Below are 24,773 nucleotides of genomic sequence, written 5' to 3'. Positions count from 1 at the left end.
GCAGCAGAGTAGTCCAGTCTGTCCCACATCCCTTTCAGCTCTCAGCATTAAACCTTAACCACCTGTTTAGGGGACTGTTAGGCTTCGCCATTTTAAGATTTCCCCATCTCTGCTGCATGTCACACACATAACAAGCAGAGAATTGGGTTCCTTTTCCTTAAGCGTGTAATAAGTACAAATTCTTTGGAATCCTAAGCAGAAAATTTGCCTCTCATCTCCTTTTGGCTTCCTTAATCACTAATTATGGTGTGATACACTACTAGATGCTGTTTATACTTGGGATACAACCTGTTACTATTTTATTGTGCTGTTCAAATTTTTCCAGTTTGCACCATGATGAACTTTCAACAGCTCTTAGGTTGATTATCTGCTCCTATCACTGTGGTATTTTTCTCAGACCACGTCCTTACCTTCTATCATTATAAGACGCTCCAAGCTCGTCTAGTATACTTCCTTCTGAAATCCCAGAACCAGCCTTTTCTCCAAAAGCCTTCATTCCTTTGACTGCAAAATGGTATCAGAAACTAGTAACTGTGTGCTTGGTATGGTCATTGCTGCTGAGATGTTGTTGCTTCCAGGCTTTTGCTGATGACAAGAGAATGTATGCATGTTCACATGTTCATCTATTTCTTCAAGTGACAATCTGAACTGACCTGGCTAACCCTAAGTTCTTATGGACACCTTTTCGAACCCACTGCTACAGAGATCATTCTGGCCTGTACCTGGAATAGATCTGTAAACTCCTGCTCCAACATGACTTTCCTAACACCCAATCCATTTACCTAATGACTTGAGACCAGTATATTACAGCAGTACCACAACTGCTAGCCTGTACCCTCAAAGCAAGCACTGAGAGTGTAGTACTTAAACGCAGATCTTTCACCATTATTCTTACCGACTCCAATTACTTGCATGATTACTTAGTGTAGTACTTTTCCCCAAACCACTTGCCCTAAATAAGATTGTCATAATCTATAATACACAAATGAAATTATACAAAACACAGCCTTATCAGATCAATTTCTTTCACTGTGCATTTTAATGTCCATTTTTTTCATCATGCACTTAAAATTGCATTTAAAATTCCTCAACAGCATTTTGTGACTTGATCTGATGTCTAATTTGCAATACAGTTTGTTTATCCACTCACCAATTGAAGGACATCTTAGTTGCTTTCTATTTTCGCACATGACAATGAAGCTGCTTTGTGTGTTTACATGCATACAGATTTTTTACACTATCTCTTCTTCCTGGAAAATACTCCACGTCTGTTAACCATACACTGAAGCTACCAAAGTCTCTCACACTGACTTTCTGCATCTTCCCGGAAAGCTTCTAGCTATCTAATATAATTTTAACTGCACATCTGCCAAGTTTTTTTTTTTTTTCAAAGCACACCTATAAATTCAACTCAGTGGAATAAGTGCATAGAAGTGCTAGGCACTGTACTGGGACATGAAGGATAAGCCTATCAGTTTTCAGTGAGCTAAGCTAAGCCAGTTCATTTGAAACAAAACAACACAGGAATACTTTCCAATGCACTCAAGCTTGCCTCAGTACCTGCCTCACCCTACAGAAGCTGTTTACTCTCAAGCAGAAGTTGGCTTGGGCATCTCCACTTCTTTCACCACTATGTATTTGAGCTAAATTCCTAGCTCTCTGCAGATTTTAAGGATAAAGGCACAATCAATCTTACAGTCAGTCTCTCTCTCTGAATTCAACTCTGTCAATACAATGTATTCTTTCTTGCATTCGCATTTTCCTTTTCAAGTTAGGAATCACATGCAAACTACATCCTTGAAATTGCAAAAGGCAAAAAGAGTGTACCAATGAATAATAACAATGGATGCTAAGGCACATCAAGGTTAATATTTACTTACAACTCTGCAATTCTTTTCCCAATGGATAAAAGACACTGTAAGTGACTTAACCCTTTCTACTATTCATATGTAAAATCACAAAATAATTCAAAATTACTCTATAAAAAACATATTTCATTCTACAAATTTATTACTTCTAATTCATTTAATGAAGGTTCACCTAAGCGCAAACTAACCTATGACGTTCATTCAAGAGTAAATATGAATCAACACTGGCCATGTATTCCACAGAAAGGAAAAAAAAAAACCCTGAAAACAATCTAAAAGTCCAATGGATGAGGAAAATGTAGAAATACTTTGAATGGCATAGTATAAAATCATTCAAAATATGTGAAAACAGGGCCTGGTGCACAGCTAAAGCCCTCACCTTGTAGGTGCCAGGTTCCCATTGAACAATAGTTTGCGTCCTGGATGTTCCACTTCCCATCCAGCTCCCTGTTTGTGGCCTAGGAAAGCAGTAGAGGGTGGCTCAAAACCTTGGGACCTTGCTCCTACATGGGAGACACAGAAGAGGTTCCAGGGTCCTGGCTTCAGATTGGCTCAGCTTCACCCATTTTGGCCACTTACGGAATGAATCAGTGGATGGAAGATCTTCCTTTCTCTCTATAAGTCTTACTTTCCAATAAAAATAGATAAATCTTTAAAAAAAACACATGTAGAAACAAAATAAATAGGGCAACATTTAACATAATAGAATGTAAGATCACAAATAATACCACACACTGCAAAGACAATAATTTAGGTAATGAAACTACCTTTTGCAATAAAAGCTTGGAAAAATGTTAATGTATTCCTTTACTTTAAGTAACAAATTTTCCATGTTCTTCTAACCATATCTAACAGCCAAATAACAGAACCTAGTTGTGGGGAAAGGGAAGGTGATGCTCAGAAAATAAAAGCCAATGAAAGAGCTGACTGTCTAATTGTATCAGCTCTGAAACTATGGGACAAATAACTCATTTTTCAAATACTTTACACTGGGGATACCTACCCCTAAAATGTGTGATAATACAAAGTCTGAATTTAACAAGTATAAGACAAACATAATCTCTTATTTTTCCACTCCTATGTGTTGATCAGATAATAATGATGAAGAAATATAATATGAAAACTAACAATATAATCTTAAAGCAGTAACCAAACCACAACTTTTAAAAATACTGCCTTGGGCCCGGCGCAATAGCCTAGAGACTAAAGTCCTTACTTTGAACCCGCCAAGATGCCATATAGGTGCCAGTTCTAATCCCAGCAGCCCCGCTTCCCATCCAGCTCCCTGCCTGTGGCTTGGGAATGCAGTCAAGGATGGCTCAAAACTTTGGGACACTGCGCCTGCATGGGAGACCTGGAAGAGGCTCCTAGCTTCAGATTGGCTCAGCTCCAGCCGTTGCAACCACTTGGGAAGTGAGCCATCAAAGATCTTCCTCTCTGACTGTCCTCCTCTCTGTATATCTGACTTTCCAATAAAAATAAATCTTCAAAAAAAAGTCCTTAAAATTTATTTTTTCTGTAATAAATCTTAAATTGAGAATAATTCTTTAAGAAGTTTGTAACGATTTTAATATCTTGAATACATTTTTATTCATTTTACTTAGTTTGTATTACTTTTTACAGTTATTAAAAAGCATTTGAAGGCCTGGCGGGATAGCACAGTGGTTAAAGTCCTCGCCTTGAAAGCTCAGTGATCTCATATGGGTGCCGGTTCTAATCCCAGCAGTCCTGCTTCCCATCCAGCTCTCTACCAGTGGCATGGGAAAGCAGTTGAGCATGGCCCAAGACTGTGGGACCCTGCACCCACATGGGAGACCCAGAAGAGGCTCCTGGCTTCAGGTTGGCTCAGCTCCAGCTGTTGTGGCCGCTTGGGGAGTGAACCATTGGACAATAAATAAATAAATAAATAAATAAATAAATAAATAAATAAATAAATAAATAAATAAATCTTTTATTTAAAAAGCATTTGAAAAAATAAAATTTAATTCATAGAAGAAGTTCTGCTTTCTTCCTTTTGTATCCCCCAGCATCAGATGGTACACAACATTCACTGTCAATAATCAATAAATATTTACCAATTTATTCTTTAATGTATTATTTAACTAAGTCATATTCCACAGAATTAAGCTGTGCAACACTAAAATAATTTTTTCTGCATATAATACAATTTTCCAAAGACAAATTCCTTTTCGACTAACAGAAACCCAAACAACATGTACAAGAAACAAGCAGAATGGAGTATTTCAAGGTCACTGCAATAACATATACTGTGGTTGGTGAAGGAAACCCAAGGCTTCAATGCTCAGAGACAGCATGTGCTTTTTGGTTGTTTTTTTTTTTTTTAAGAATTATTTATTTATTTTTATTGCAAAGCCAGATATACAGAGAGGAGGAGAGACAGAGAGGAAGATCTTCTGTCCGATGATTCACTCCCCAAGTGAGCGCAACGGCCGGTGCTGCGCCAATCTGAAGCTAGGATCCAGGAACCTCTTCCGGGTCTCCCACATGGGTGCAGGGTCCCACGGCTTTGGGCGGTCCTCAACTGCTTTCCCAGGCCACAAGCAGGGAGCTGGATGGGAAGTGGAGCTGCTGGGATAGAACAGGTGCCCATATGGGATCCCGGTGCAGTCAAGGCGAGGACTTTAGCCACTAGGCCACGCCGCTGGACCCAGCATGTGTTCTTCTAAACCTGTCCCTGTAGTTATGAGTAGGACTAACATCCAAGGCAGGGTTTTCCTTAACTTATGAAGTTTTCCAATTAAATGCCTACTAAAACAGAATAACCTCAAAAGGAGAAAAAAATCTGATTAACAAAATCTGCCAGGAGTCAAAGGTAGCCTCCTGCCTGTGACACAGCTTATTGCATCCATAGAATTAACCTTGTTTGATAAGCCTCTCCCAGCATACGATGCTGTCACCTTTTTGTTTCTACCCTTGTCCAACTCCTCTGTGAGATAAGTATCTCAGCTGATCTGTACCATACACTTTAAACTTTGTAGGCCCTGATTTACAAAAGCAGCCACCAAAGATGAATATTTACAAGGCAAAAACAAACCAAAAAAACCCAAAAAAACAAAAACAAAAAACAAAACTAGCATCTGCAAAACATGCCCTGTGTTCTTGCAAATCTTCACTGTTTCAAATCACTCTAGTAAACTTTAAGATGTAACAAACTGCTTAACATAGCTTGACGTGTAACTAAGATGCTGTGTTTTTATTGATGGAAATTTAAAGTAAGAGTTACAAATCATATATTTAATATTATAAAGGCATCTATCTTGTATTTGATAAATATCAACACCTTGAAGAAGCAACAAAGCACACCCTGCCAAGTACACAATATCAAATCAATAAAGAATGTTAAGACTGCAGCAACAGTCATTCCACCAGAGGCGGTGGCAGGCTACAGGGGAGGGTGGAACAGGTAGTCAGAGAAGTGGACCTGCTCATAAATATTCCCATTCCCAGACATTCGGATGTCTGTCTAATCTATTTTTGTAAGAAAACTAAAACCAACAACTAACTGCTTTTTCAATTCCTTGGTCCACTACGGGAAGTTAGGCACCTGTTCTCTGGAGATGCTTCAGGATCTCTGTTCCACTGGCTTTAAAACCCATGCATAACATCTGAAAATAATCTGCTTCATCTCTGCAACCATAACATTATAATCATCACATAATCACAAATTTTTCTTTAAAAAAAAAAGCCATATACCTACTCATGAACTTAGTCTCTGAAATACAAAGTTCTAATACTGAAGGGTAAAAATACAAAAGGGTAGGCTCCGTGTCACACTGGTTAAGAGGCAGCTCGAGATGCTCACATCCCGTACTAGGGTGGTTGAGCTCAAGACACACCTTCACTTCAATTCCAGCTTCCTGGCTCCGCGATGTACCCAGGCAGTACTGGGTGATGACAAGTGGTTAAGCCACATCTATACAAGACCAGAACTGAGTTTGGACCTCCTGACTTCACCCAAACCAAATTGTGGGCATTTGGGGATACCAAGAGCTATCTTGTTCTGCTGTGTCTCTTCTCATCTCTCTACCACTGAAATAGATACAATTTTAAAAACTAAAGCTGGAAAATAAAAAACAAGTGTATGTCACCATGCTAATAAATGTTCAATCTGAATGAAGAGTACACAAGTATTTCCTGTTCTTGTGCTTAAATTTTCTTTAGGCTTAAATCTTATCAAACTATAGAGGTCAAAACGCAGCTTTCTCCTCTTTCCACTCCCATGCAGTACATTATGCTTTCACTCTATCCTCAAACCCTATCCAAACAATCATTAATTTTTCAAAGCAGCAAAAGATGATCAAATATACAATGAGGTGCAGCCCAGATAGAAAATTCTTTTTCCCCCCCTAAGAACATATTGTTTAGAAATATAAATTCAAAAAAGAGCTTTCAAAGGTGAGTGTATTTTAAAGCTTAGTCTAAGAAACAACAGTCTCCAAATTTATTACGTAAGTAAAAAGAAAAACTCCAATCAATTTAAAGAAAACCAGTAAAAGTAGTAAAACACTTTTCAAAAAATGCAAATTACCATGTTCATGTATTACTTCAAGGAGCTTTCAGTTAGTTACCATAGCCCAAAAACTTAACATATCTATGTCTTTCAGTGGATTAAATGCAAAAAGGATATTGAACAAATATAAAAACCTTAATACTCAAAATTTATCTTTTTGATGAGTGCATTAAATTGCTTACTGTAAGCAACAGGTACAGCAGGATTAAAAGCAATCTGAAAAATATAAAACTCCAAGAGAGGATCTATAAACAACATAAAAATTACACCAGGCAAATAGTGGGTTCTCATATATTTGTTAAATGCTTATACAAAAATACACCATATGTTACTCTCCAGTGAAACAGTGGTATGTGAAAAATGTTCTCTATTTAAACCTGCATGATGGCAATGAGGAGGCATAATTGTCACACTAGTACAACATGGTAAGAAACACCTGACATGGGAGTTATTTGGAGAAGCACACTTACTACTATCAAAAAGTAACTGCAAGACCTTAAGCGATCCTTTTCCACAAAATAATCCACTTACACACAGAAGGTAAATGCCTCTCCAATGGTTAAGAGGTTGAGGAGTGAAAACCAGCACTGTCACAAATGACTAGCTTTTAAGAACTGGACCACACGCCTTCTCTTACTTAGAGTTTTCAGCACTCCTCTCCTAATAGTAACTGCTCAAGCACAGAAGACTTACAGGAAACCTTTCCAACGGGCACTGGGTCATGAGAGCAGGACAACCCAGGCAGAGAATGGTTCCCAGGAATACAAACCTTGTCCCTGACAGAGTCTGTAAGAGATAGATAAGCTTAAAATCAGCTCAACAATGCTTGCCAGGCCTGGGGCCATTTTCCTGCGTTAGGTGAAAATCATTTACTTCCAGATTAATAACCAACTATACCAAGAATCACTACCTAAAGGTTAGACACAATGGTTTTAGCAAAGAGGACAGGGTGAGGAGCACTGGGTAGAGTAGCATGGCCTAAAACAGTAGTTATTTTGCTCCAACAGGCTAGTAAATATTTGAAGTTTGACTACTTTGAACTGAGATACACCGGGGCTTTACAGAGGGAAAAACAATTTAAACCATCAATTTTACTTTCACCGCATATTGAAACAATCACTCACAAATGTCATGTTAAAATTATTCAAGTTGGGCCTGGCAGCGTGGCCTAGTGGATAAAGTCCTCGCCTTGACTGCGCTGGGATCCCATATGGGCACCTGTTCTATCCCAGCAGCTCCACTTCCCATCTAGCTCCCTGCTTGTGGCCTGGGAAAGCAGTTGAGGACTGCCCAAAGCCATGGGACCCTGCACCCGTATGGGAGACCCGGAAGAGGTTCCTGGATCCTGGCTTCAGATCGGCATAGCATCGGCTGTTGCGCTCACTTGGGGAGTGAATCATCGGACAGAAGATCTTCCTCTCTGTCTCTCCTCCTCTCTGTATATCTGACTTTCCAATAAATAAATACATCTTTTTAAGAGAATTATTCAAGTTAACTACATCTTGCTTTGCTTTTACTAATTTTTTTGACAGATAGAGCTGCCCCCTCCCCAGGCCTCCACTAATGCACAGCAAAATGTCCACAACAGCCAGAGATGGGCAGGGGGCTAAATAAAGCCAGGATCTGTCTTGTCTCCTGTGAGGGTGTCAAGAACCCAACTATCTCAGCCATTACCGCTGCCACTCAGAGTTGGCATGCTCAGGAAGCTGGCTGAGGAGACACAACAAAAAACTGAATCCAGACACTCCATCGGGGAAGGGTCAGATCCCAACTATTAAGCCTAACGCCAGCCCTGGCTTATTTCTACTAATGTGGCCACTAAACATTTTTAATTCAAGGTAGTTTACACATTTTTACTAGTCAGCAAAAGGTTAGACATTCTGCCTAAAAAGAGAGACCAACACACCAGAATCATATGAGGTGTCAATTATGCACTATTTTCAAAAAATACATAATTCTTAATAATGTTGAAAGTGAAAGCCTAGGTTTTGACATTGTCCAAAAAAAAAGGCTGATAAATTCAATGTAAATTTTTTAAAATGTTCAATCGCACAAAAACAAAAACTCATCAACAAGATTTCAAGAACAGATGACACTGGCTTCTTTGAAACACTTTCCAAACTCGGGGCCTTTGTAGTGTTTCTGCTTTAGCCTGACACTCTTACCCAGATATCCACAGGGTTTCTTTTTCACCTAATGCTATAGACTGAATACCCTGTGTCCTACCCGCCACCAACCCTGCTCAATTATGTATGTTAAAACCTTCATCACCAAAGTGATAGAGTAAGGAGGTGAGATTTCGGGGGCCTTAGGGTAAAGCCTTAAGGAGCAAAACTAGTGTCCTTACAAATACATTACATTTCCCCAGCCCTTTTCTGGCAACACCTTTTGCTTTAGTACATTCTGATGTACCACGTGTTTCATGTTATATATTTATTTATCTTCCCTCCCAATGAATTTAAGTTCCTTCAAGATAGAGACTTTCCCAGTTTCCTTTTCTTTTTTTCTTTGTGCTCAGTGCTACAATAGTTAAATGCTTGTCCTAATGAATTAAAAACTAGATACTTTAAAAACATACAAACAAGTATACTGCTCAGGCAACTGTTCATTCTTTTGTCTCCAGAGTCTGAAAGAGTCCTGGACACAGAACAGATAACTCAGTAAAAGAAAGAAGGGATGGAGGGAGGGAGCAGCTAACAATCTAAACAAAGGCACATCTACCATGAGCAACAGGAATAACAAGAGAGCAAATCAATTCTAGGATCTACCATACCCAGAATAACAGCTGGCTTCAAAAGTTCACATTGAGTTAAAACATCTTTTAACTTTCCAAAACAACAACAAAATCAAAGCTATATTAAGAGAAAGTGAACAGCTTGAGTCACATGGGTGAAAGTAATCCAGAATGTCAAGAATACAGACACAAAATGACAAAATAAACATATTTTAGACCAGTGACATTTCTGGCAGTGAGTGAATGATGAGGAAAGGTTTGCAACGGATGCAACAAGATACCACAACAAGGACAAAGTCTGGCAGGAACAGAAAACATCAAGGTCAAACTGAAGACACATATTGAGACCATGTATTTATATAGCTTGCCAGGGAATCAGCATTCAAGTGCACATCCAGTGATACAGAGAGAATCCAAGTGCTTCCGTGGCTATCTGTAAAAAGTATTAATCACAAAGTCCAATAAGATAATGATGTAGTTGAGGTGAGGTGCAAGGATAACACACTACTGTGGGAACTTTGCTTCAAGTTTAAGAATACACAAGTAATTAGAATAATCCTAGACCTGTGCTTGAAACTGTTCTTTTCACATATATTCACTAATCTATTTCATTTTTGAAGGTATATTAATTTAACAGTAATAACACTGCACTTTGAAGGTCAGTTGAGCCCAAAATCATACAAAAGGGTCAGTACTCCAGAGAAGTGTTGATACATCACCCATACTATCTTTGTTGCTCTCCATCCTGAAATGATGAAGTACTAACAAAGGGCCCCAGAAGCTTGGCATGAACATATCAATGTTTTACAAGGGATAAGATTTAGATTCAAATAAATAAACCTTTAGAAAAACTGGATCCACTTATTGGGGCAGGGGTGGAGACAAAACCACAGTATTTAGACATTTTACAAAGATTCTGCAGATGCGCTGGAACTACCATTTGAAAGCAGACAAAGGTTTCATTGAGATCTTACTATTAAGTTTCTAGCTTTAAGAACATAGTTCCATCACCACACACAAATACAAGTATCCTGTTCTTTATCAAAACACACTAAAGGATCATGTTGTGAAACTTCTTAAATTGGTTTGCTGCTAACTTCTCAACTGTAAACCTAGGTATTGGTACTGGGACTCAGAAATCATGTCCTATGGACATTCCTACCAGTAAAAAGAATTTCTATCATGTCTACAGATCCACAAGCTCCTCAATTCCGTACTAATTTTTTGTATTATAAAATCACTTAGAACTGGCAGTTAAGATTTCAAAGTGTTCAACAAAAACCACAATCTAACACAAAGTTCTTTCCTATTCCAGCCTAAATATTCTCAAATGTTTAATAATTCTCAACAGTTGTCACTGCCTTATTAGCCAAAAAACTTAAGTTTTATAAAATGAGTTCTAAGCTATATGAATGAGATAATGTGTTACTTTTGCATTCCCAGTGACTGACACATTTAATAAACATTCTTTGTTTTGTTTTGTTTTCTAACAGATACAGTTAGATACCAGGCTTCTCAGCAGCATGATAAAAGTCTGCTTCTGGCCATGATTTATACAGGGATAACCAACAATGGGGAGGGGATGGATGTCTGGCCAGCAGTGAAGACACTGAGATGGCCCAGCCCACACTGACATGCTTGGTTTAGTACTCTCAGTCTCCATGCCAGGTTACAGCCTCCTATTAATGCAGAACTTGAGAAGCAGTAGCTACAGTTCAAGCAGGTGAGCCCTGTACCCCTCATGGCAGTTTTCTGTCAAAATTTGTTAGAAGGGCAATAAGGAAAAAGCCACTTCAGTGTGTAAGCACAGATGGTCAAATAATAAAATATTCCCCTTCTAGAAAACAGGGAATGTAATGAAGCTACTTCAACAGGGTTACTGGTCAGACCCAGCTGGGCCTTGCCTGTGCCTCTGCAAGAACGACACAGTCGCACACTGACACTGGACATCTAGAGACAGAGATGCAGACATTCATCACACCTCAATACAAGTCTTAATCCCTTTTTAAGCTGCAAATTTATGCCAACTCACCTTCAGAAACAACAGTAGTTTGCTCATATTACAAAATAAAATACAATTTAAAGATTGCCAAGACTTAATGTTTTATTAACTATGGAGAAACGCATAATGGGGCAACTGCTGTTCAGATTTTCAGCTAGCCCTCTAATACTATTTGGCAGGAAGTGGAAGGTTAAGAAGACTGCACAATATCTGACCTCTACTCTGGCCACTGACAACATCATCCCTCTTCTCACAGATAATGGGAGACCTAGACAGTTTCACCTTGAAAACTCTTAACCCAGAGTTCATCAAGCCCCAATTTTAGTTTCATCTTTCTAAGCAATTTTAACTGATTTTAAGGACTGATATTTCATGATCTTTATTCTTTAGTACAACCACTGAAAGAAGTTACCTGTTCTGATCTTGCAATTACTATACTGCTCCATTTTATAAACCTAAGACACATAAATGACAAAAGCTCAGTGATACCAACTTTTTCCTGTATCTTAAAATATGTTGCCATTTCATCATCCAGGGAGTTATTTTATCATTGCTTGTCAACTATGTCCAAGTATGCTTTGTAAAACATTATAACAAAATTAAACTGATAAAATGTCATACACTGAAAAATCGATGCAGAATTCATGATCGTATTTTTTCAACTCTTAATGATTTCTTCTTGTCAAATTATACTACATACAAAAGAACTTCGATATTTAAATTCTAAAGTTTTCACTATCCTTTTATTATTACTTCTACACATTCTTCATACACATGGCTTAACTTCACATTAAAGATGCAATCAGGGCCTGGCGCAGTGGCGCAGTGGTTAAGGTCCTCGCCTTGCACGCCTGGGATCCCATATGGGCACCAGTTCTATCCCGGCAGCCCTGCTTCCCATCCAGCTCCCTGCCTGTGGCCCGGGAAAGCAGTCGAGGACAGCCCAAAGCTTTGGGACCCTGCAGCTGCGTGGGAGACCCGAAAGAGGCTCCTGGCTTCGGATCGGCATAGCATCGGCCGTTGCGCTCACTTAGGGAGTGAATCTTTGCACAGAAGTTCTTCCTCTCTGTCTCTCCTCTCTGTATATCCGCCTTTCCAATAAAAAAAAAATTTTTTTTTAATGCAATCAGGGCTGATGCTGTGGCATAGCCTTCACCTTCAATGGAGATGACCCACTAGCCTTTGGGCTGAGAACCTTGTCCATGTGCACTTCGAGGAGGAGATGGGCTTGCCAAGCTCATCCCCCTCGTGACCACCTACATCATCTTTGTCTGCATCTACCTCTCCACATGCAAGATCGACATGGTCAAGTTCAAATGGGGACTAGCACTGGCTGCCACGGTCTTGGTGCTTAGCTCGCTGCTCAGATATGTGGGACTCTGTACACTGTTCGGCCTCATGCCCACCCTCAATGGCGGGGAAATTTTCCCCTACCTTGTAGTGGTGATGGGTTAAAGAATGAGTTGGTGGCTCACCAAATCCGTGATCTCCACACCAGTGGACCTCAAGGTGAAGCTGCACACCGCCCAAGCCTAAGCAGTGAGAGTTAGTCCATTACGAAGAACACGGCGACAGAGCTGTACATCACCCACACTGGCTACCTTCACCCTAATGCCTGCCATCCAGGTGAGGCCCCAAAGACTGCTGCTCAGAGGCAGCTCTGCAGCCCTACACAGGTGCGCTCCTCTTTGAGTATACTTTCGTCCATGAGACCGGACCTCTTTACCTGCAAGCTGGTTGCACTGCATGCTGGGTTATGGAATGGATCTCTTAGCCAGACAGGCTCTGCCTTGAATCCCTGCCATTAACTCTCTCCTGCCTGCTGGCCTGTTCAGCCAACTGGCAGGAAGTTCTGTGGGACTAGCAGAAGTGACAGGCTGTGCAGCTGAGGACTGCCTAGGCAGCAACACTGTGAGAGAGAAAAAAAAGAATCCAGCTACCTTAGAAGGCCCTGAGAAAAGCAGAAGATGGTCCAAAAATTTGGGGCCCTGTATCCATGTGGGAGATCCAGATGAAATCTCCAGCTTTGGCCTGGCCCAGCTGCCCTGTTCATTGTGGCCATCAAAGGAGTGAACAGGTGAATTGGAAATTAATCAATCTCATTCTTTCTTCTGTCTCTGCTTCTCCCTCTGTTAACTCTTTCAAATAAATAAGTAAATCTTTTTAGATTTTTTAATCTGCAGTCTACTGTACCCAGCACAAATAGTACAGCTTTATCCAGTCTACTGAAAGATTCAACATCCAGTCCAAATATTCACCTTTGAATTCTGACGCTGTATATACCATTTATAAATCTAAAATGTAAATAACTGGCTACATTTGTATTACACAATCCATTCTGCCAGTCTAAACAAAATTTTTAAATCAAAATGCTTCCCTACAATCTTACTACCCAGAGTCAAAACAATATACATTTTGATGTTTCACATAAAAAAATCATAGAAACACATTATACAGACACACTTTTCACAGAACTACATAACACTGTATCTCAGCTTGCTTCTCTCACTCAAACACAAAAGTAAATTTAAAATTTAAAATTATTTAAACTTCTTGGAAATTCTTGACTCCTCCTACAGTAACAAATTGGTATTCTACAGCCCCTGCCCATCATAAGCAGAAACCAAAATACCTGCTGATCTCATTACTGAGATTGCAGTGATAATAGCCCCAATATAAGTAAAAATATTATTTTAAATATATTTACTTGAAAAGCAGAGTTACAAAGGGAGATATCCCATCTACTACTGGCTAACTCCCCAAATGGCCTCAATGGCAAGGGTTGGGACAGTCAGGGGTTGGGACAGTCAGAGTTTAGAACCCTGGAACTTCATCCATGCCTCCCATGTTGGTGGCAGGGACTCAAGTAAGTGAGCAATCCACTACCACTTTCTCAGGCACATTAGTGGGAAGCTGGATCCAGAGTAAACCATGTCAAGCAGCAATTTAGTCCTGCCACACCAGCAGCCAAAAGGGTAACTACTCTGGGGTGTGGGGGAATCCCAGTCTGCCACTTACTCCTAATTTTGAAACAATGATACCAGTTCTCAAGCACTAATCAGGCTACTACCAAGTATGGACTTTATCATGGTGTAGTAGTTGCTCCAGTACTCCTAATTGGAATCTAAATAATTCCTATGAACAAAAATAGGATCCTCTACCTAAACTCTTCCACCTATATATCTATCAGCAATATTTCCATCATCTTTTAAGTTGAAAATATAAACCAAATGTAATTCTTCTAAACTAAGGGTGTTAATTTTATTTTACTAGTAGACAATCTTACACTTTACATTTTACCCCTTGCTATGTTCTTCTGGCACCCTATAAGTATATTTGTAATACACTGTTCTGGTGGGCAGAACAAGTAGAAAGCAAATAAATTAATTCCCATTATGATTTCTCTAGAATTCTACTCCACCAAGCAAGGTGCTGCTTACTCTACAATTAATTTTAATACTGTAACAGGAAGACTTTTTCCTTTATGTTTTAATCTGGAGACAAGAACAAATCCAGTAATAGAACGTCAACATTAATTTGAGAGGAGATGAAAAATGACTTAATAACACTGCAGCAGAATTAATATTGTACAATACATCATGAAACCATAAAACTCTTGACAAATTCATTTCTGTATCACTGTATATTCTCGCTAATAGTGCAAAGAACATCTCAAAGACTGTTAAAACCTTACTACACAAATGCAGATCAAATTGCCCTACAAAGAGATATATTTTCCAAAAGGTGGAAAAACAGAACTGTCTTAACCCATGCACATATTGCATTTAGACACAGCCTAAAGAAGAAAAACGGAAGGTAGAGTGATTTCAAGCAGTAAGTCAACACATGATGGAAATCAAGCATTACAATTCAGAAAATGTGTTAATGTTACCAGGAAATCTGTTTCCACTTCAATATTTTTTACCCAAGGAATTAAGAATGGAAAACACAGCAGCAAATGATTCAACAGAGCCTTTTATTCCCAAACCTCTCCAAACAGGTTGCCAAGCTAATACTCCCAACAGCAATATCCTACCCTGGTTCAACATGAGAGAAGCTACCTGGCCTTTAAACAAGTTATAGATGAAAAATAACTTGTTTCCAGATAACATGGTCGTGTATGGACTAGATTTATTCCCCTGCTTGAAACAACAAAGTAATCCATATAGCAGTTAAAACTCTGGACAACAAGAAAGGGGGGGAAAAAAAATTAGGCAGTGATTCCAGAAAGATGGGAAACAAAGGAGTCCAGTTCCAGCCAAGTGTCATTAATCGTCTCAAAGAGTTTTCAGGCTAAAGAATAGTGAAAAAAGAATGAGGCGTGGAGCCTGGCAGCAGCCTTGGCTTTGTGACCAGGCAACTTAGCAGCTGCAGCTCTAAGAACCCTGTGCTGAGTTTCTCTGCTTTCGTCATCTTAAAACTCTGACTAATGCTTGAATAAAGGGCCATTCTTTCATTTGACATGGGTACCTACAAAGTATATAATTGGTCTTGTCCAAAAATTGCCTGAGTTAAGGAAAACAGCTAAGAACCAAGTTAAGAATGAAACAAACACTTTGACAGGAGAAAAAACCACAACTGTAAATTAAGAGGTTCTCTCTAACAGAAAGCATAAGAGGAAACAGCACTGGACACATATATAGAGCCAGGAATTGCATCTGTTCCCAAAGGGCAGACTTCAACAATTTACAATTGAGGGACACTAAGAGTATCCAAGGTCTTCCCTCAAAAATAGAAAACAATCAGCACTAGAAGATACATCATAAAAGCATGATTTCAAAAGATTCAACTGTGTGCAGCTATATGGCAATCTCCCTTTCCTTTTGTTTAATTTTTCCATGGTTTGCTACTTATGGTCAATCATTACCAAAAATAGCAAACATTTAAAAAATTACAGAAATACATATAAATACAAAATACATACAGAAAATAAAATTTCACACAAACATAAGTTTTATCACAGTATATTATTAGTTATTAATCTCTTACTGTGATACTTCATTAACTTATAAAATAATCAATGAGCTCAGTTCATCTGTGGTTTCAGGAATCCACTGGGGATATTTCAAAGTGTTTCCACAGTTAAAGAGAGGTCACTAGAACTAAACTACATCTCAGATCAAGGGTTAAGATTTGTAGCTAGGGCCCAATGTAATGGCTAATGCTAAATCTTCACCTTGCATGCGCTGGGATCCCATGCAGGTACTGGTTCATGTCCCAGCAGCTCCACTTCCCATTCAACTTCCTGCTTGTTGCCTGGGAAAGCAGTTAAGGATGGTCCAAAGCCTTGGGACCCTGCACCTGGGTGGGAAACCTGGAAGAAGTTCCTGGCTTCAGCCTTTAAATCGGCTCAGTTCCAGCCATTGCAGCCATGTGGGAAGCAAACCAGTGGATGGAAGGTCTGTCTCTCCATATTTCCATAAATATTATCTACCTTTCCAATAAAAATAAATAAATCTTTTTAAAAAGATTTGTAGCTATAGATAAAATATTCAATACCCAACAAGGTAAAAATCACTATCTGGCACTAAAAGAAAGATAATCAGCTATACAAAGAAGTGGGAAAACATGGCCCTTATAAAGGGAGAACCATCAGCTGCTCCCCCTTACAATCCAACTCCCTGATGATGGTGACAGTAACCTAAGTGTTTGGGACCCTGTTGTTGATGTGAGACTTCCAGATGGAGCTCCTGCTTTCCTGGATTACTGGCTTCAGCCTGGCCCAATCCTGGCTGTTGCAGCCATCTAGGCAGTAAACCAGAGTATGCAAGATATCTGTCTCTCCTCCTTTATCTGTAAATTTCACTTTCAAATAAATAAATACTTAAAAAATTTTTAAATAATCAGGCCCAGCGGCGTGGCATAGCAGCTAAAGTCCTCACCTTGAACACGCCAGGATCCCATACGGGCGCCTGTTCTATCCCAGCAGCTCCACTTCCCATCCAGCTCCCTGCTTCTGGCCTGGGAAAGTAGTCGAGGACAGCCCAAAGCTTTGGGACCCTGCACCCATGTGGGAGACACGGAAGAAGTTCCTGGATCCTGGCTCTGGATCGGCATAGCATCGGCCATTGTGCTCACTTGGGGAGTGAATCATCAGACGGAAGATCTTCCTTTCTGTCTCTTCTTCCTCTCTGTATACCTGACTTTCTAATAAATAAATAAATCTTTTAAAAAAAATTTTTAAACAAACAACCAATCCAACAAAGGACTGACTCACATTGGACTTAAAGAGAGATCAACACGGGCCCGGCGCAGTGGCGCAAGTGGTTAAGTCCTCGCCTAGCACGCCCGGGATCCCATATGGGCGCCGGTTCTAATCCCGGAAGCCCCGCTTCCCTTCCAGCTCCCTGCCTGTGGCCTGGGAAAGCAGTCGAGGACGGCCCAAAGCTTTGGGACCCTGCACCAGCGTGGGAGACCCGGAAGAGGCTCCTGGCTTCGGACCGGCATAGTATCGGCCCGTTGCGCTCACTTGGGGAGTGAATCATCGGACGGAAGATCTTCCTCTCTGTCTCTCCTCTCTGTATATCCGCCTTTCCAATGAAAAAAATAATAAAAAAATAAATCTTTAAAAAAAAAAAAAAGAGAGAGATCAACATGAAAACACAACGTAACTTGTTGGCTACTGCTACAGCAGCAGTGAGGCAGAAATTTACAGCATTAAATATCTTTTTCTAAAAAATATTATTTTATTGAAAAGGAATATTTACAGAGAGAAGGAGACACAGAAGGAAAGATCTTCCATCCAGTGGTTCACTCCCCAAAATGGCCACAACAGCCAGAGTTGAGCCAACGCAAAGTCAAGAGCCAGCAGCATCTTCCAGGTCTCTTGTGCAGTTGCAAGTTCCCAAGACTCTGGGTGTCCTTGTCTACTTTCCCAGGTTATAAGCAGAGAGCTGGATGAGAACTGGAGCAGCCAGTTCTCATTGTCCACATGGCAGCTTTGCAGGTTGAGGATTTTGACTAACCTTCATCCACAACTTGAATGACCTCCAGTTAATGATGAACTTGAGCTGCTAGTTAGTAAGAAATCTGAAGACATCACAAGCAAAACACTGTAATAAAGCCAAAAGTCACTCCTAACATTCACCTAGAGATAAAATATTCTAAAATTACAGAACACTCCACAGCAAAAAATTTTCAGTTAATGAAAGTAGAAGTGATAGGCATGAGAAGTAGCAAAAGAAATTGTTGTGAATAGCCAAGACCTGCTATTTCTCCAAGTTCAGCAATTTTTTTAAAGAATGAGCTGTAGTTAATTTAAAAAGGGGGAAGGAAGGGTGTATCCCACAATGATATAAAAACGAGGATACACAATTAAATCCCATAGCATGACTGAAGGCTTTCACTATGTTTGACATCATCACAATGGAAGGCATAAAAAGTAGAGTAAATCAATGTCGATATAGTCCAATCTAGTCCATTAGGCAAGATGGTGCAAGAAGTCATTTCTATCAAAAGTACCCTACTCTTACCTAAATGGCTACCAGACATGGAAAACATCAAGTGATGAACCCACGGAGCTTTCTCCATGTAGCTACATAAAAATGACAGTGTGCCATTTGACAACACAAACACAGGAAAGAGGCACCACAACGGACCTCTCTCTTTTATAGGTATGAATGCTAGGTTTCAACTACCTCAACTAAGCAGGAAGTAGGCTCCTCTCTAGGAATGCCAACCCTAATTCATTTTGTCTTGAAATATGTACAGCTTGCTTGTAGTAGCTACAACAATGATATTTTCCTGGAGGTGCCAGGTTGTATGAACAATTTTCTTGTTGAAGTCGAGGCTGTCAACACTTATTTCATCTTTTTTTCGCTTGCCGCTCGCACAGACTTTCCGAGGCTTCAAACTTGTGCGACGTTTATTGTTTTCCTGTGATGCTTCTAGACTTATATCTTACTTTGTATTCCTGTCAAACATTCTGAAGAAATTACTGTAAGATCCAATCATGACAACACTGTCCGATCTATTCCAACAACATTTAAATTTGTCAAATATGCAGTCATTTTTGTATACTGAATAAAGTTTACTTCTAAGGTGTTCGTGCACCTAATATGTTGCCACAGGCCTGTTTTCCATTTTTAAGTCCCAAATTTTGACTAGCAAACAGTCTCTAGTCCTATATTGACCACTACGGATGAATTTTATATCAGAAATAGAAAAGATTATTTCAGCAAAAATAACTTGTTACTGGGGTCTTCTGGTTCTTCAATTTAGAATGCCTATCACAGAGCACAGATGCCCCCATGTTACAAAAACAGTGGTTAGGTGCCATGAAGCAGGTGGCAATGCCTTAACTGTATGCATGTTGCCAGGCCTTAGGGCCTCTTCCATCCTTGTCAAGGGGAGTGCTAACCTTCTCTCATTTCATACAACTCCAAGTTCAGCAATTTTGAATGAAGCTAAAATTGATTATTTTCCTTCAGATAGACAACAAATGCACAGGTCACTGTGTCCATTTTTGAGATAAAGAACTAAACTAACCTTATAACACAATACACTGGCCACTGTACTATACGCATCTAGGTTATAGTAAATGCTTTCTAAGTAGAAGAGAAAGAATATTTCACAATTTCCCAGCTGTGAAATTTAGGAGTAAAAAATAGTTGTTACATCATTTCATGAACAAATCAAGAAAAACACAATTTCTGACTTCAAGCAGGCCTTTAGATGCGGGAAAACCTCCACGGCATCACACCATTTTCAGCACCACAAGCTCTGGTACTCAGATTCATGCTCTGGAGCTGTACTGTCTGTTGCAGAAACCAAAAATCTGTGTGAATTAAAGGGGGAAATGTGGTTTCCTGGCTACACTACCCACTTCTGAAGTGTTTAATGACCTCATGTGGCTGGTGGCTATCACAGAATGTACATGAAAATAAAACACTTTCATCATCACAGAAGTTCTCATTAGACAATACTGCAGAATGATGCATACAGTAGATCAAAGTTCTTTGTCTTAAACTCTCTATTCATTTAATGCTTCAATACTTACTTATATATGAATGCATACTTATGCTACAGATATTTTCTAAAAATTTTTTAAATTTTCCTTTATTTGGTATATGTAACTAATTCTGAGGTGTCATCAATAATCTAGGACACTCCAAGTTGTTCTGTACCCTTCAGTACATTTAAAAATTGACAAAGAAACTCATGACAGTTTCACCAAATGAGTTAACTCAGGTACTGAGGAAAAGCAATCCAATAATTAAAAGCCCTGGAAACAGAACCATGAATGACTTTGACAAATGAACTTGGGAGAGGAAAATGTCAATAAATTTTCATAAGTGCAAAGGGCTTTTTTCCTCAAACTATCGTTTTAGGAATGGAAATAAATATTGGAAAATAGCATGAATAACTGAGGTCCATTTTCAGTTAGTCAGGATTTTCACTGTTGCCATTTATTAATGACTTCACAGCATCTGTCCCTGATTGACTGCTTACAAAACTAACATGGTTTACAGCTAGAGGAAGCAATCATCTGCTACTAATCACCTTCCTCTTTTACTTAACTATCAGATAGATAGATAGATAGATAGATAGTAAGCTTCCCCAATGTCACATAAAACATAATTGGGTTCAAGACTTCACAAAAAACTAGGAAGTACATAAAGTACAGCACCTGGCCAATCGGTGAATAACATAATCCAATTCAATTACATTGAGAGCTATCGTGACTATGAGTTACTACTGGATGTTTAAAATCCTAACTTTAGTCCTAACTCCAAGATCTTCACACTGAACATTACCAAGACTTCATCTATCTACAATGATCTAAAAAATGCCGGCTAATTCTCCCCTTAACAATCACATACGGGTGCCAACTCATGTCCTGGCTCCACTTATCCAATTCCCTGTTTATAGCCTGGAAAAGCAGAAAGGGATGGTTCAAAGCCTCGGGATCCTGCACCAGCATGGGAGACACAGAAGAAGCTCTTGGCGCCTAACTTTGGATCAACACAGCTGCTTCGGATCGGCTCACCCACTGCTGCCATGAGGAGAAAGAACCAGCGATGGAAAATCTTTGTCTCTCCTTCTCTCTGTAAATCTGCCTTTCCAATAAAACTAAATAAATCTTTAAAAAAAAGGCTGGGCAGCTACATCTATTATTCCAATGCCATATTTAATATGTACCAGACTTCTGGGGGATTTATTTTCATTAACAGAAGCACAGATTATTTCTGAGGCCTCATAGAAGCAAGTACAAGTTTTTAACAATGGAAAAACACAGACTGGTCTGATGAATTATTGCTTTTAGAGGGGGGCTTATATGCTAATTCCAGCTCTATTAGATTCTTTGCGTCCAGCTGAAATAGCCAGTGCCTTAAGTAGCTATAAAGAGGAGCTTTCTATTGAGAGAAATGGAACAAGTGGATCCCACCAAACCAAGTAAATGGCTAACAAGGTTAATCTGAAACAACAGGAGTGAGGCCACTTAATCCAGAGTTCAAAGTAACCAAAGGAACAATAATGCACACAGCAAAGTTCTCAGCCTCAGTTTTGCCATCTCTACTACACACTCAATAACCATTTTAAGAAGCAGTTATTTAATAAGGAAAAAATACATCAGGTACAAGAATCTGATACAAATGCAATATGAAACTCATTTTTACTATTAGGACAGAGAAAATAACAAAAATATGGAAAGCAAATATTGCCACTTCAAAAAAAAAACCTAAGTACAATATTAGAAGCAAGTATGATATTTCTAAGATGACTCAATAGCAGATTATCATTTTGGAAGAATGTTAACAACATGTGGGAAGGAAGCTAAAATCTTCATCCAGTAATCTCCTTCGATTACACAATGTTCTTAAGCGTGAACAAACACTATTCACAGTAATACTGAGGCACGAGATGGCTTAGAGAAAAAATTTTACATCATCTAGATTATGGATTCAACAATGACAAGAACAGCAAAAGTAGTTTGATATATACTGGTAATGAGAGGAGTGGAAAATACTACTACTCAAATAATAAATACAAAGTAAAAATTATAAGATATTATAAGATATTCCTGATGCAGATAGCATCATTCTAATCTTTGTAAACACACGTATCAATCCAAACTGTCGACTTCTATCAACAAAGACTAAGGAAGAACGAATTAAAGGAGTACCAGATCAAATCATGGTCTTTATTAATCCCTGGGAGCTTCTATTCCAATCCTATTTCCTATCCTGAAGTTTGAGTCAAGGTTTCCGATCTACTGGCGAAAGAACTTAGGCTTACATATTAGGTAGTTCTTTGCAACACAACCAAATAAAACCTCTACATGCAACATTTTCTGCAACTTTTTAAATTCAACTTTCAAAAACAGAGATTTAAAGAACTGTCATTTAACATATATCCAAATCACAAACTGTTCACCCTTTTTTGTGTGTGTCATGGAAAATTTGGTAATTTTTTACTTTGATCTGTGTGTTTCTTACCCTGTGGAGATAACAGCATTCTAATAAGCCCTATAACTCTAATAACTGAGTAACAGGAGATCTGATTGTGTCTTAAAGATAACTAATAACAATCTTCTAAGCAAAGTTAACATCAAAGCAGTTTCCCTCTGGTAGAGCAAATGCCCAAAGGGCTTGTGCTTTGGCACAGTAGGTAAAGCCACTACCTGCAATACCATATCCCATGTGGGCAGTGGTTCAAGTCGCAGCTGTCCCATTTCTGATTCAGCTACCTGCTAATGCGCCTACGAAAGCAACAGAGATGGATCATGTGCTTGGGCTTTAGCACCACATGGGAGGTCCAGAAGAAGCTCCTGGCTTCAGAGGAGCCCAGCTCTGGCCATTTTACCACTTGGGAAGTGAAATCGACAGATGAAGAAACTCACTCAATCACTCCCTTTGTGTGTGTGTGTGTCTCTCCTGCTCAATATGTAAGCTTGTTTTAAAATTTAAAAAATCTTATATATACCTATATAATTACACAGTGATTGAACTGAGGCACAGAAGTGACAGCAAAACAACAAAGTAATCAGCACCAGACCATTTCTCATCCCTAAAAATGTTCAATCCTTGTGAGTACTCTGATCAGAACTGCATATTTGATTATGCAATGCATCTTTCTCTTACTTAGCTCTTACACTTGTGTAAATGCACAACTATTACTTCTTGAAGAATTTTAGTTGTAAGATTTCATGATATATTCAAATTGCTGGATAAACTCTGGGTTGTTTCCAAAACACACTGGGTTATAATAAACTTCCTTACCAGCTTAATAAAGTACGACTTCTGGAAATAAATATACCATAGGCATTGTGTCACACAACTCCATCACTATTCCATTTTTCACTGTGGAGAACCGTAAACTGAGAAACTCTTAGCAATCCTTCCTGCTTATTTTCACCATGGAACAACACATACCAAATACAACTGACTCCCCACCTGCACGTTAACACTCAGCATCAGGCTTCCTAATGATTCTCTAACGGTCAGCTTCTCAAACCTGGCAAGATGTAGTCAATGCATCCAGTATGCTCAAAACCTGCTCTCCATCCTCATTGGTCTTCTGAATGCATAACCTTCCTATCAAAACTCACCCTGGCACTTTCAGTGAAGATTCCTTTTTTCTTCTTCTCATCCACTCTAAGCCCTCATGCCTATCCAAGAACCATCATTACAAATTTTTAACAAACATAACTTGTTTTATCTTAAATTTCAATTGAAACTTCTACAGACATCCTACTAAGTTTCAATTTCTTGTCAAATGAACTCCCATGTGGGCAGTGGTTCAAGTCGCAGCTGTCCCATTTCTGATTCAGCTACCTGCTAATGCGCCTACGAAAGCAACAGAGATGGATCATGTGCTCATCACAGAACACAAATGACTGATCCAGGTTGAATCTGGTAACTAATTTTTTTGACTCTACCATTCAACTCCTCCAATTTAGGTACATTGGTTCTCTGCCAGCTACAGCATAATCGTTTTAGAGAAGTCTTAATGTTGTGGGTTATGTCTAATAGCAAAAACATCAAAATGATAAATTTAAGTAGAATAATATAGTCCCTAAGAAAATTCATTCTGGCAGGGCCAACACTGTGGCATCACATATTAAGCTGCGATTTGAGATGGCAGAATCTCATTTCAAAGAGTCACTTCAAGACCTGGTTGCTGGGCCCAGCGCAGTGGCGCAGTGGTTAAAGTCCTCGCCTTGTACGCCCAGGATCCCATATGGGCGCCGGTTCTATCCCGGCAGCCCCGCTTCCCTTCCAGCTCCCTGCCTGTGGCCCGGGAAAGCAGTCGAGGACGGCCCAAAGCTTTGGGACCCTGCACCAGCGCGGGAGACCCAGAGGAAGAGTCTCCTGGCTTCGGATGGCATAGCTTCGGCCGTTGCGCTCACTTGGGGAGTGAATCATCGGACGGAAGATCTTCCTCTCTGTCTCTCCTCTCTGTATATCTGCCTTTCCAATAAAAAAAAATAATAATAAAAAATAAATCTTAAAAAAAAAAAAAAGACCTGGTTGCTCTGGGTCTGATCCCTTTCCTGCTAGTATGTCTGGAAGGCAGGGTCTGTGGGACCAAGTGAATGCAGGAGACCAGAGTAGTGCTCATGGCTCACACGTGGGGAGGCCACGTGGGGAGCATGCCAGAGCAAGGAAGGAATGCTCTCTTCCCCCTGTCCCCCAC

General features: G+C 39.5%; 1 protein-coding gene, 1 non-coding gene and 1 pseudogene across 3 annotated transcripts in view; all 3 read right to left on the bottom strand.

Moving 5' to 3' along the window:
* Nucleotides 1–24,773, bottom strand: part of ZFAND3 (zinc finger AN1-type containing 3) — a 242,605-nt gene that overhangs the window by 112,145 nt on the left and 105,687 nt on the right. The window lies entirely within an intron of this gene.
* LOC121158544 lies at nt 18,373–21,041 on the bottom strand (annotated as a pseudogene).
* LOC121158855 lies at nt 19,391–19,516 on the bottom strand. The gene has a single exon (XR_005884242.1). It is a non-coding gene; the product is annotated as a U6atac minor spliceosomal RNA (small nuclear RNA).

The sequence above is a fragment of the Ochotona curzoniae genome, unplaced genomic scaffold (assembly GCF_017591425.1).
Source record: "Ochotona curzoniae isolate NIBS_2020 unplaced genomic scaffold, NIBS_Ocur_1.0 contig_3819, whole genome shotgun sequence".
In the NCBI taxonomy this organism is placed as follows: domain Eukaryota; kingdom Metazoa; phylum Chordata; class Mammalia; order Lagomorpha; family Ochotonidae; genus Ochotona; species Ochotona curzoniae.
The sequence above is the reverse complement of the archived record's forward strand: the minus strand, read 5'-3'. Positions and strand labels throughout refer to the sequence as shown.